This window comes from Triticum dicoccoides, chromosome 3B (assembly GCF_002162155.2).
Source record: "Triticum dicoccoides isolate Atlit2015 ecotype Zavitan chromosome 3B, WEW_v2.0, whole genome shotgun sequence".
Classification (NCBI taxonomy): domain Eukaryota; kingdom Viridiplantae; phylum Streptophyta; class Magnoliopsida; order Poales; family Poaceae; genus Triticum; species Triticum dicoccoides.
The window spans coordinates 857,307,259-857,319,872 of record NC_041385.1 but is presented as its reverse complement, the minus strand read 5'-3'; the positions used below and the strand labels follow the sequence as shown (position 1 = coordinate 857,319,872).

The 12,614-nt window shown below is 43.0% G+C and overlaps 1 long non-coding RNA gene across 3 annotated transcripts; it reads right to left on the bottom strand.

Moving 5' to 3' along the window:
* Window positions 1-3,874: 3,874 nt before the first annotated feature.
* On the bottom strand, window positions 3,875-7,258 carry LOC119278988. Of its 3 annotated transcripts, none has more exons than XR_005138025.1 (5): window positions 6,877-7,258; window positions 6,315-6,470; window positions 6,151-6,195; window positions 4,566-4,664; window positions 3,875-4,013 (listed from the first exon to the last, which is right to left on the bottom strand). It is a non-coding gene; the product is annotated as an uncharacterized LOC119278988 (long non-coding RNA). The 3 variants fall into 3 exon arrangements; XR_005138024.1 differs by having other exon boundaries at window positions 3,875-4,004; XR_005138023.1 differs by having other exon boundaries at window positions 3,875-4,664.
* Between the last annotated feature and the right edge of the window lie 5,356 nt (window positions 7,259-12,614).

Below are 12,614 nucleotides of genomic sequence, written 5' to 3'. Positions count from 1 at the left end.
AAAAGTCAGAAGTGTGTGCTTTTGTGGATATGCTTGAACAAAATATCACATTTGATTACACTAATAGAATATCTCAAGTCGGTTCAAAGATGTAGCAAAAAGTATCATATTGAAACACGAAGTTTCTGAACCGACTTGCATACATACTACTGAACATTGAACAATAGTTGAACCTGAAGTTGCTGGACAGCAATTTGTGGCTCCAATTTAACCATCCGAGCTACTATATGAGAGATCATGAGTTTGTCTAATAGAAAATCTTTTCTGGCGTAACATTATTCCCTGATTGCTTTGCTTGTTGGAGGTTGCCTCTACCATCAACCAATCCAAAGAGACGCGAGGCTGGATTTTTTGGCAACACAATTGGTCAGGCAACTGGGATGTAGGCGTGTAGCACCATCTCTGGCTCTATAATTTCGCAAACGATAAAGATAATCTGAAAGGCAAGACTCTATCCGCGGCTTTGATGTTGGACACAAAGTTTGATGGTGCTGACTTAACAGAAGTTGTCATGTTCAAGGCCTATGCTGTTGGTGCAATTCAAAGGTAACAAAAACATAACTACAGACCTTGATTTGTTCTATACAGCACTTCTTTGTTCGTTGTCTCATTGCTTTCAAATACTGACCCTTTCATATATCCTTTGCAGTCCATGCGTTGCAACAGAAGAAAAGAAAATAATGTGCTTCACTGGGAAGCAAAATACCAATTATCATTAATCAAGCTGGCAGGTGCAGAATAAATTTAAAATAATGATTCGATTAACTACAAAATTCTTTCGGGTGCTAGTTTGAAATATGGGACATGAATCCTAGTCAGCTAACCGAGTGAACAATTTTATCTTTAGACAACCGTACCGATAATAAAAATATTGCACACGCAATGCTTATTTTAAGCTACCATCAGACAATAAAAATGTGGTATACTTTGTTTGGATGTAGATCAACTAAAGACTCTTTTGCCATGACATGTAATTGTCTGTGTTTTGACACCAATAATGAGACAAGTTATTTTTTATTTACTTTCTAACACATGTGTGAGGAATCCAGACCGCACCTTTATATTAATTCATAAAAAACAAAGAAACAACTGGCCATGTGTGCCACGCTATGACGCTAGCTACGTAACAACACGTCGGCTGGCTAGAAGAATCCAGCGCGCCTCGCTGGCGCTCGTATGGACTCGCTCGTAGGCTCGTAGCCTTCCTCCGTTTTCTCTACCACGAGGCTCTGCTCAGTTATCCGTATCCCCCGACCTCCTCCCACCAGCATACCAGGACCTTCCCTTGGTTGCGACGCCGCTGCCGTCTGCGCCCACCGCCGCCGGGATCCTGCCCCATCCCATCCCCTCCCCCACAAAGCTCCGCCACCCGCCGGGATCCCCCCTCCCCTCCCCGGCTCCCCCCGAACGGGAGGTTCTGGCCCGTGGTGGTGCCCCCCCTCCCTCTCCTTCCTGGTGGGTGGCTGGTGGCGACGGCGGTTGCGGGGCGGGTGTTCAGTGGCTCCGTTGGTCGACAGATCTGGGGCCGGCCAGCACGCGCGGGGCTAGCTGGGCCTGTGGCGGAGGGAGGCGGTCTGGTGGTGCTGCTGCTTGCCTGCTTGTTTGCCGGTGACGCAAGCAAGGATTCTGGGGCGGCTTGGATCGTGACCCATCATGGCTGCATGAATTTCTTCTGTATCTTAAGATTGGCTCCCACCGCCGGTGAGCTACCTCCTCCCTCATCCCCTTCTACCACCGGTGTACTACCTCTCCTCACCCTCTCTCTTACCTCTCGAACAGGAAGCAGCAGCTCCACCGCACAATAATGGCTCATGGTCCCCGCGCCCATCTACCTGTGCAGCGCGGCCGCTAACATGGGCAGCTCGATGAGGAACGCCGGCGGTGCCCGCGTGCACTCGTGGGTGGCCAGGCTCAGCCGGCCGCGGCGGTGCCCGAAGAGCGTCACCGCCGGTGCATGGTCCGCGAGGAGGGCCCTGCTGCCGTTGTGCTGCCCGAGCAGCGCGCCCATCTTGAGCGCCACGACGGCTCGCCCCATTCCTGGGCTCAGGCGGCGCGGACGCCCGCCGCGACGCATCACCCCTTCCTTGGCTCCTGCGGCGTGGACGCCGGCGGCAAGCCGCGACGCGTGCCCGGCGGTGGAGAACGCAAATGGATAAGCGGCGGTGGTTCCTAGTGGTGAATTAGTTTAATTAAGTATCGCGGGGTAGATTTCTAACTAATGGAAGGTTTTTTTTGCAAAACGAAGCGTTTCCTCATGTTAAAATAGGACTGCGGGTTGATTTCTTACAAACCGAGGGGCTCTTTTGCAAAATCGCTAGCGACGACGGCCGAAGGAAACCCAATTTGCTTTATTATTACTAGTAAAAGTGCCCGTGCGTTGCAACGGGCTAACAACAAAAACTCACAAAAATTATAATGACCAACATAAAACAATTCAAGTTCATCAAATTGTGCCAACCTGATGTAAATCCTACAGATCAAATCAATAATTAAGAATAACTCATGTAAGAAAGAGGAGCCTGAGCTTTTAAAAAAAACGTGCACACCATCCTGGTTGAATGTGCTTGAATGGACGCTCCTTCTGGCGCTGCTAGTGGCCACCACTATGACTCCTTATCCTCGTGGGCACGCGTGGGGAAGGAGCAGATCCTCCAGCGCAAGAAACAGCAAAACACACCAAGAATTATGAACCACTTTTAGCTATTTACAACAAATAGCCCAAGATTACACCACATGGTCATTAATAGCAAGATTGGATAAAAATAGCTTCTTGTATATTTATACACTCACACCAGGTCCAGTTCTTCTCATTGCCTCGCTGTATATTGTAGTCTTCACAGAATATTAATTACATGATGATGAGATTAACCGAAAAGACTACACTGAATTTTGGCATTTTGCCTATGCAGTAACTCAAAAGACAAACAACTCTTACAGAATAAGAATCGTATGTGTTTTCTTCCACAAAGATCATGAACAGTGGGTTTAGTTTTCTATTTTATTTCATTGTTGACCCAGTCTTTCATGGCTTCTTCATTAGGAACTTGAACATGAAAGAGGACGATAGGAAAGCCTCTTTTTATTACAGGTATATATATTCAGTAGCTCAGGCCTTTGTAGCAAATTTGTATAGGTCTGCTTGTTGTGCCTACCGAAGTATGCACATGTTTTTGACCTGCAAGTGCAGCTAGGGATGCCTGTAATTCAGACAATTAAAACACAAAGTTGATGATTTCTGTGTGTATGACACTTGTGTTCTGTACATGTCCCCATGCTTGCAAGTTGCATTTGCAGTGTATGGAACTAACCTTATATGGCTTATTTGAGGGGACAACAACAGCAGCCAAGGTGGCGGCAGGAAGTCCTCGACGTGTGACCTGGACAACGTCTTGGTCAGTTACTTGGAGATTATGCTTCCATTGCTCACGCTCGCCGGGACACACTGCCGTCACCGTCGTCGGAGTCTTTGTCGCTGGGGGCGGGACTGGTCCCTTCCTACTTCCTAGTTCCTACTTGATTCTGCCATGACCTGATTGCCCTTGCAATGCAACGGGGGCCTAAATATTTTACATGTTAGAAATAATACAATAATAGAACCCCACATAGTTCTTTTATAGAGAACTTCGCAAACCTCGACTAATCTATATCATGCAGGGAAAGTGTCAATCATATATATCTTCAGAATCCCCATACACATCAAGCAGCATTATCTCCCTTTTATTACTTTTATAAATCATTCTTATTTCCTCCAACCAAACTCACCATGTCTATATCCTTTGAGCTAAGGGAATATTTGTACTATGCAGAGGAGAAGATTAACACTCCATATTGAGAGAACAAATCAAGTTTAGTATAGGTGCCATGCCATGGCATGTTTGAGATCATGTCGTCGCTGCTGAACCTTGTACTATGTCATCTAGCAGAACACGTTATCATTTGCGTCGTATATATTTCCCTTGATGCATGGGTGGAGCTGAACATGCCCTGAACTCTGATCTCCTTTCCTGCTTTGACTTTAATAAACTTGAGTACATAGTATGCACAGTACTACTACTGTACAACATATAATTAATATTTTACTGTGTGAAAAGAAATTAAGTCAAGACCCTGAAGAATACTACAAAAATATCTAAATGTCCACAACGATGTTCTTAAATTCTGGAGAAAGCTCGTAACCCAGATGTAGATTTCAAGCTGGAAGTTTTATGCACAATCCTTTGTATGTTTGGCAAGAAAAATAATATCAATGAGCTTCTAGCTTCTGCATCAATGAATATATACCAGAATCTAGCCTTTTGTACCCAACCAAACCTAGAAAACAAAGTCTAGAGAGAGGGGGGGGGGGGATAGAGTCTGTCCACTTGCTCTGTAACATTAGGAGCCATGACACGCCAGTTTTCTGCTCAACTATTCGAAGTATAAACCACTTTTACTACTGAGTGCCAACTCGAGAAACAAAATCCCATTGTCATCTTACTACGTAGCAGTAAGCGTTAATTAAGAAGCAATATCTCATATTGTGTAGCTAGAAGAAATTAACATATTAGTCATTAAAGTTGACTCACGGCATTCTTCCTGGGGGCATCCAGCCCTAGTTGATAGCAAGAATTCTTCATGTACTCTTTGGTCGCCTTTCCGCACGTCACCTACGGCATAGTCATAACCTGCACGAGCGAGTGCCAAGATCCCAAATTAAATTAATCGCCAAATAACAACTTGGAACTTGTGAAGAAGCACAAAATGCTAGAGTCCAGAAATAAAGGCAGATTAATTCTACTAAAGTTTTAAGATATTGATCTTTATGGTTTGATAACATGTGAATAGGAATTTTGGAAAAAAGTGGTGGCAAGTCATACAACAGACAAATAAATTTTTCCAAGAACTGATCCTCCATGTCCGGAGAGAACAATCACAGCTACATGGAAGATTTCTACAAGTTTAATTGAAATTTTATGAGAATATTAACATCCTCCGAAGTCTGAATCTCTCCACCTTCCACTCCATGGGCATTGTCTTCCATGTGATAAATGTAACTACTTTGCATGAAAGGTATAATATAAACTCCCAACAGAAGGTCAGAATTAACATGTTCAAATCCCGCACTTGTATTGATGGACAAACGGTTCATGACTTGCACACAGACAACTCTTGTGTGGTCAAGAAAGGGACCCATTCATTGTTGCTTCTTTGTTTCTCTGATCAGCTTTTTCTAGGACTGAACTGAAGAAGAGGTTATTTAGATTCAGAACCTAAAACCTTGCTTGTTGTAGAGTCCCTCTCTGAATTCCACATTTTTTGCAAGAGCAGTCATTGTACATCAAAATTTACCATGTGATTCATCAGGAAAAAAAGGAATGGAAAAATGCCATGCTACAAACATAATATAACTGAATACGCATTGTCATATACAGTACGGATTATAAGACGCATAGCTTTAATATCATCATTTTCCCACAAAAAAATCTCTAATATCAACATTTTGCAGAGGGAAAGGCTTTAGATTTTTAGTGCATTAACATCAAAAGATAGCGCTAACAATAGAAAAGAAGTGGCTTATATTTAGAGAAGTGGTACAGGAATGAAAGGTAAGCAATATACATAAATAGCAAGATATTCTATGATACACACACACATCAGGTTTCTGATGGTCCACACAACATCAGAAATAACAATATATACTAGAAAAGAACTATGTGGGGTTCTGTTATTCTGATCAATTGAGAAAGCCACAGCCTCCTTCCCATGAGAGCATGATCCGTGAATTGCAGCAGCTAGCCACTACAACATGAGAGGAGCATAGTTGCACGGCAACCGTCGGTGACCCAAGTGTAACGGAACTAACTGCTTGTGTGATCTTAATACGAATTAAATTGATGTACCCAATACGTTTGTCAAGACAAATCCAAAAACAAAACTGCTTATGCGACCATACGAATTAAATTGCTGAATCTCGGTTAGTGGAAAAGATATTAATAACCTACAGGGTAAGATTCCAATCCTAATGTTTGCTAGCATGCATAACAATGTGACTCCCAGCATGCACCAACAATACGAAAAAATTAGAGTTGGAAGGCACCTGAATTCCTAATACAGAGAACATGATGAGCAAAAACTAATTCAAGTTCAACAGAACCAAATCCTACAGCTCACCCATCTTATGAGGTAAGGGTTCCTGCTTCCAAGATATATTTTTCTCTGCAAATTCAGATGAACATTATAAGGATAATTAATACATGGCATGGCCATAAATTATATCCGAAACAAAATTTGTTGAAGCAAGAACTTGAGCAACAATTTCCAACGGCGTGGGTTACCTCTGATCTCTGTGGGGGTGAGAAGGTCCTAAGTGAAGGACGAAGCAGCCATAGTGGATCCATGACTAGAGATGGCATCCTGTAGATGCCAAACCATAGAATATAGGGCATGTTTGCTAAAAGACCGCAACACCTCCGATAGCTCAATTAGGTCGGCTGAAGGTAAACAACAATTAAAACTAAAAATGCGCATCAAAGATAAATCGAAAAAATGCGCAGCAAAAACAAAAAGCATGCATATATATATATATATATATATATATATATATATATATATATATATATATCATTATGAGTGCCCAGATCTTGTTGGAGGTGCTGTGTCTAGGCAAAAAAAAAGGTCAACACCTAACTGTAACTTCTTTATATGATTAAAAAAATCTGCAGATATACATTTGTTAAGCAATAGGAGCCGGCGTACCCATGTGTCTTGAGACTAACCATGATGTAAATTAATTAGCAAACTATTATTCTAATAACCCGATTCACTCCCACCATCATAACATGTTTTGAATCATATGAAAGGAGATTTAGTCTCATGATGTATTCATGTGGAGTTTACCTCAAGGATCTGTGACTGAAACTGGTTCAGACAAACACACAAACACCTTGTGTGCAAAAAATAACTGAGAACATCCACAAGCACATGAGCGTCCAAATTTGAGGTGAAAGTGGTGCAGAGGGGACGGCCAGGTCGCCAGCAAGTGCAACGACGACCAGCTCGCGGTGGCTTTGGTCGAGCGGCGAACGCAAGCCCTCCCGAGCGGCACACAGCGAGGAGCTCGGGCACGCGGGAGAGAGGAGGAGCTCGGGCACGCGGGAGAGAGGAGGAGCTCGGGCACGCGGGGAAGATGAGGAGCTAAGGTGGAATGGTGGTGCAGGGTGCTGTGATTGCCGGCGTCGGCGGCGGCCGGCGCGTCACCGAATCGAGCGCCGCACGGGCCGCGTGCCTCCTGGCGGCTGGGATCAGGAGGCGTGGGAGAGAGGAGAGCTCGTGCAGTCGTGCTCGTGTCTGTTTTTTTATTTACAACCCCGGACGAAACGTTTTTTTCACTTAAAAACAGGGACTGCGGGTTGATTTCTTAGAAAGAGAGGGACTTTTATGAAAAATTGCTGACGTACGACCAGAAGCAATAAGCGCTTTATTAGTAGGTAAAGACTAGGAAAAGGGCCCGTGCGTTGCAACGGGAGAAACAAATCCTTGTACGTCATAGTCTGTATTTCCACTTCTCCTGCTCACCACATTGTCGATAATGGTCACATCGTCCACCTATTCACAACGAATGTGATCAACCCCAAGGTGGTGAGCTTGGTCATTACATCAGAGGCAGAGTCTCACAGGAATGCCTGGAGGGACCAAACACGGAACATAGTTTCCTGAGGGGGCAAAAGACTTATTAAGCCCCTCCACCAAAAAAAATCTACAGATTGCTTGTGCATTACACTCTAGCACACAGCTTTTGCGATCCCCTCCCAGCACCGGGTTGTAATTCCTCATACCTATAATGGCAGTGGGTCCCATTTTTGTGCTAAAAATCACTACATAACCAACGGGAATATACTAAAATGCGTTTGGCATACTGCCATGAGTATTTTACTCCCACCGTCTCAAAATTCTTGTCTTAAATTTATCTAAATACGGATGTATCAAGTCATGTTTTAATATTAGATACATCCATATCTAGACGAATCCAAGACAAGAATTTTGGGACAGAGGAAGTATCATTATGCATAAATTGTGGTATGATAAATTTGTCGAGATGGGAAGCATCCTAAAAGAATATTAGGTGAGCGCGGGAATTACTGAATTAAAACAAAGTGGTAAAAATCATCCCAACTTGGTAACAAAATGAGTGGCACATATTATAACTGAAATTTGTGTGCAGATCAAAAAGAGCAGTCCGCTTTAGTACCAACTTCCACTCCGCACAGTTTTCAACTTGTATAATGTAATGTGCAAGGATAGCTTCAAAATCAGAAATAGCTAGCACGGAGCCGAAATCATCATTTTAGGTACATCTGATCATGATTTGAGTTCCAGCTAAACAAAAGCAACCCTTAGCTAGAAAATCTATAAACACAGTTATTCTAAAGTTTTTAACCCGGAATTAAATTTATCTTTGGCCATGATGAAGAATATATTTTGGTAACCTCGCATCAAGAGACAATATCGTTTTGGAATAGATCTTACCAGTGATTGGTTTGAACTATAAAACAAACATTGACTTCCTCTGAATTTTGAAGTTAAAAGAAAAACTTAAGAAAAAAACTGGCACCTTGGACGAAATATTAATAGGAACAAAACTATCACTGAACTTGTTCATTTTTTTAGCAATTCCATGAATGCAGAACCAGGGAAATATCGTGCAAACAGTTTTGGTTAAAACATATTTTGAAGCAGTCAATAATTTCAGCTTGTAAATCCCATAAATTTCTCAAAAAACATAATAAGTAAACATGAACATGCTCTTACTTGTTGTTCCAACATCAAGAAATAAGGATTGGGCACATATTGGCTACATCTCTGTCGGGCATCGTGGCCTCGTATTGGAAATCTTTGCTTCTGTGCTTTCAATCTGTCGGGTGTTCCAAGCGCCTACTGGATGTCGTTTGTGTTTGTATGTGAGCATCTAAAAAAAATAAGTTAATGGTGCATCATGTTAAAGCACAGTTCTGAATTCTTTATGGGCTTATTTCTCTCCAAAATTTAAGAGCCTTGTGAAAATTCCCATCACATAAAATTGAACCACTCACTTTTTTCTCTACGCACTCTGCATAGACAATCTGTCCACTGCCAATAGCAACTCATGTACACAAAATAGCTCTTCTGAACCTGCGAAAGCCACAATATACATTAAGGATGCTGGCGAACTCACTCACAAATAGCTACTATAAGGCTACTGAATATCACTCACATGAGTTTGTTTCTTCTGGGCAAACACCGAGGTAGAATAGTTTAACATAATATCCATTGAATATCTTATGAGATAGAAGTCTCAACTCTCCTAAAATGAATAATTGTGCCACACCAATCAAATAGAAGTGCGATATAGTACAGATTTGTTTTACTAAAGAACGATCCCCAATAGCTGTGCGATATAGTACAGAATAGTTGTGCCACACCAAAGCTGTTCTCTTTCAAAGTGAACCTCCAAATAAGAGGACTGGAAAACTCTTTTCCCTCATTCACAATGCTGCTGTTGTTATCTAAACGGCTTTTCAGGACTCACAATATAGCACGGTGCAAAGGGGCTGGTAGGCCTTGATCTTGCCGACAATCTACCATGAGGTTCTAACCACGGCCTTCTCAAAAAGAAAGCTTCCATCTATATCAAGAATGGAAGGTAGAAATCCTAGACAAACATAGTTTAAAAGATCATCTTGGCCAAGTCATTATGCCAATTTCTGAATGCAATGTTTGCGTTATGGATAATTGTATTTACAGGGAGCTAGAAGCATCATATCGGTGAACTGTGTACGTCTTTGTAGTAGCATCGAGCACTGGAATGAAAACCAGAATTATGTATATTGGTGTTATTGAACTACTTTCAAGGGAAACTCGGGCATCAGCATTGGCATATGAGTCTATTCTTTGTTCAGAAAATGATGTAAGTTTTGCATAGGGTTGCATAAGAAAACAACACATTATTAGCTCTGTTCGCATGCCACACTGAAATTGCAGAAATAGATAAGAGCCTCAGTAGCTACCTACCTTTGCATATGGATCACCAGATTGTTGATGCAGGAGGGGCAGTGACGCTGAACCACCGCAGCAATCCTTCTTGCAAGGGCATCCAATGCAACATTTAACCAGATAGTGAGTCCTTTCTTCAGATAACTCCTGCAAACTTCACAAAATAAAATTAGTAAGCATTGCCTTAAAGACCAACTCAGGCTAGATGGGCAAAGCCGAGTGAGGTTTCCAGCGATTACGACCAACACAACGCGCACCATCGAAACACCAATCACGAGCAGGGTTGTTCCAGCAAGATAGAGAGGGAAACCAGAGTAAACTATGTATGCAGATTATTATTTTTAATTTGAACCACTTACACATAAATCATCCTAAGTGTGCTGATGCTAGTGCACACACGAAATATCCATTGGGCACATATTGAATGTAGTTGTATGTTAAAATTTCAGGACTCCACTGGGAGTAGATAATATACAACAGACGATTTAGTGTCATACTTCAGTTGGCGCATAGTTGGACAAACTGAGATCAAAACAGTGAAGGTGGTGATGCTGAGTCATATCCCTTTTATGGCTCCATCTCATGCAAGTGAGGAAATAAATTCATTCACGTGACATATCCAATTGAAACATTTCGATAGCTCAACTTAAATAGTCATACATTTATCTAAGAATCACTTATAAAGGCCTATAAAACAACCTCCAAATATTCAGAAAGCAAAATGTGCCAGAAAATTTGTTACCTGACGTCCTGACCACCAACAATTGAGCACAATCTCTGATCCCTCTTGATCTTCTCAGCCTCAGCCCTCTTATCAGCGACTGAGTCTCGTAGCCCAACAATTCCCTCAGCCACTAAACGTAGCGGTTGTCCAGCAACCGCAGCTGGTGCACGTCCTCCAGCTTTCGGGCAATCTTCTCCTCCCAACGACCACCGCCTTCTTCATCTCTGCTAGTTTCATCCCATGTGGCCGTTGTGTCCTAGGCATCGCCATCATCTTCGCCGTCGAAGCCGGGCAGCTCAAGAGAGCCGAATTAAGTGATTGGTGGCACAACGGGATATGCGCCCCTGTGTGGAACCACCCGACTCTGGAACCGACAACCAGAGCTCCGACGACAGGCGCCCGCCACGGCAAGACGTTGGGCTGAGCAGCAGCAGACTCTCGCAGGGCGTGGCCACCACCAGGATCGCATTAGACTCAGAGAAGTCGGCATCGTCCGCGGCGGAAGGGCAGAAGGAGGCGCGTGCGGGCGTCGAAGGGCGTGGGTAGCCCCTACGCCCCATGGACAGGGCCAGCCCGCTGGACGAGCAGGGCGGCGGCGGCGGCCGCCGGGGAGATAAAGGCCCGCGGGTGTGGGAGCCGGCAACAGCCGCGGCGTCGAGTGTCGCCGGCGGTAGAACGTAGCGAGCGTGGGAGGCACTTGGGGTAGGGGTAGGAGTGCCGGCGGGGTAGGCGGTGGCGGCGCGCTGTAGCCTATGGCGGGGCTGGGGCCGGCGGGCGGCGGCTCGCGGCAGCGGGTGGCGATGCGCTGGAGGTCGAGATGCGCTTGGAGGATTTTTCTCTGTCTAACTGTTCGGGTTGACTTCATTAGGACTGCGGGTTGATTCATATAAACTTCAAGGGGTTTTATGCAAAAATTGCTAATGACGGACGACCAGAAGCGATCGCTGCTTTATTAGTAGGTAAAGAGGTAATAAAGACTAGGAAAAGAGCCCGTGCGTTGCAACGGGAGAAAAAATAACACATGCTCTTAACCCAATAATCATGATTCAAGACTCTAATAGGTCCATGTCCTTTATTTTCACATGGCATCACATTTGTGTTGGCGACGTGCTGACACAACAAAAACGTGTTTGAATGTGGAGAGTCCTAAGGCGTCTCTTTCTCGTGCGCACGCACACTCGCTTAGAATAAGATGAGAAATATGTTGTTTTACCCGCGAGATTTTTCATAGGTGTGCATGCGTGGTTATCAATGTTTTCTTTTCTTTTAATCTGGTTTTCATGGGTGTTTACTTGCAAGTCGGATCATCGCTGGTACGAAAGAAAAACGGATCGTGCACTATATATTATATTTACACTAAAAATAATATTTTAGAAATATTTAACAGCTAAAATAATATCATATTTAGATTCTATGCATTTTTCTAGCAAAAAGGCCCGTGCGTTGCAAAGGGAGAAAATAAATGACATCCCAATCCAATATGCATAGTGATGGGAATGTGTGTTCAGGAATAACATGAAGGAGAATTGTGATTTCTGCTAGCCAATCTTTGCAAAACGGCTTAGAAATGAATGTGTTCTTTGATTTGTCGATTAAGTTAAGATATAAGCATTTCTGATCAGATGGTTTTTTAAAAATCAAGCATAAGAATAAAAATACATATAGAACATTAAAAAATAAAATCAAAACTGAAACATAATTTCTTCTGCCAAAGAAAGATGACATTCCTCACCTTCATTTCATTATCAGAAGAGTCAAATTTAGGATTTAATATAGCTTTCAATAGTAATAATGTGTGGTATAAACTTATAATCAAGCATGGGCTAGGTTTAGTACCTATAGTTAGGTTTACAGTGTACTTATATTTCAACAATCAAATGAA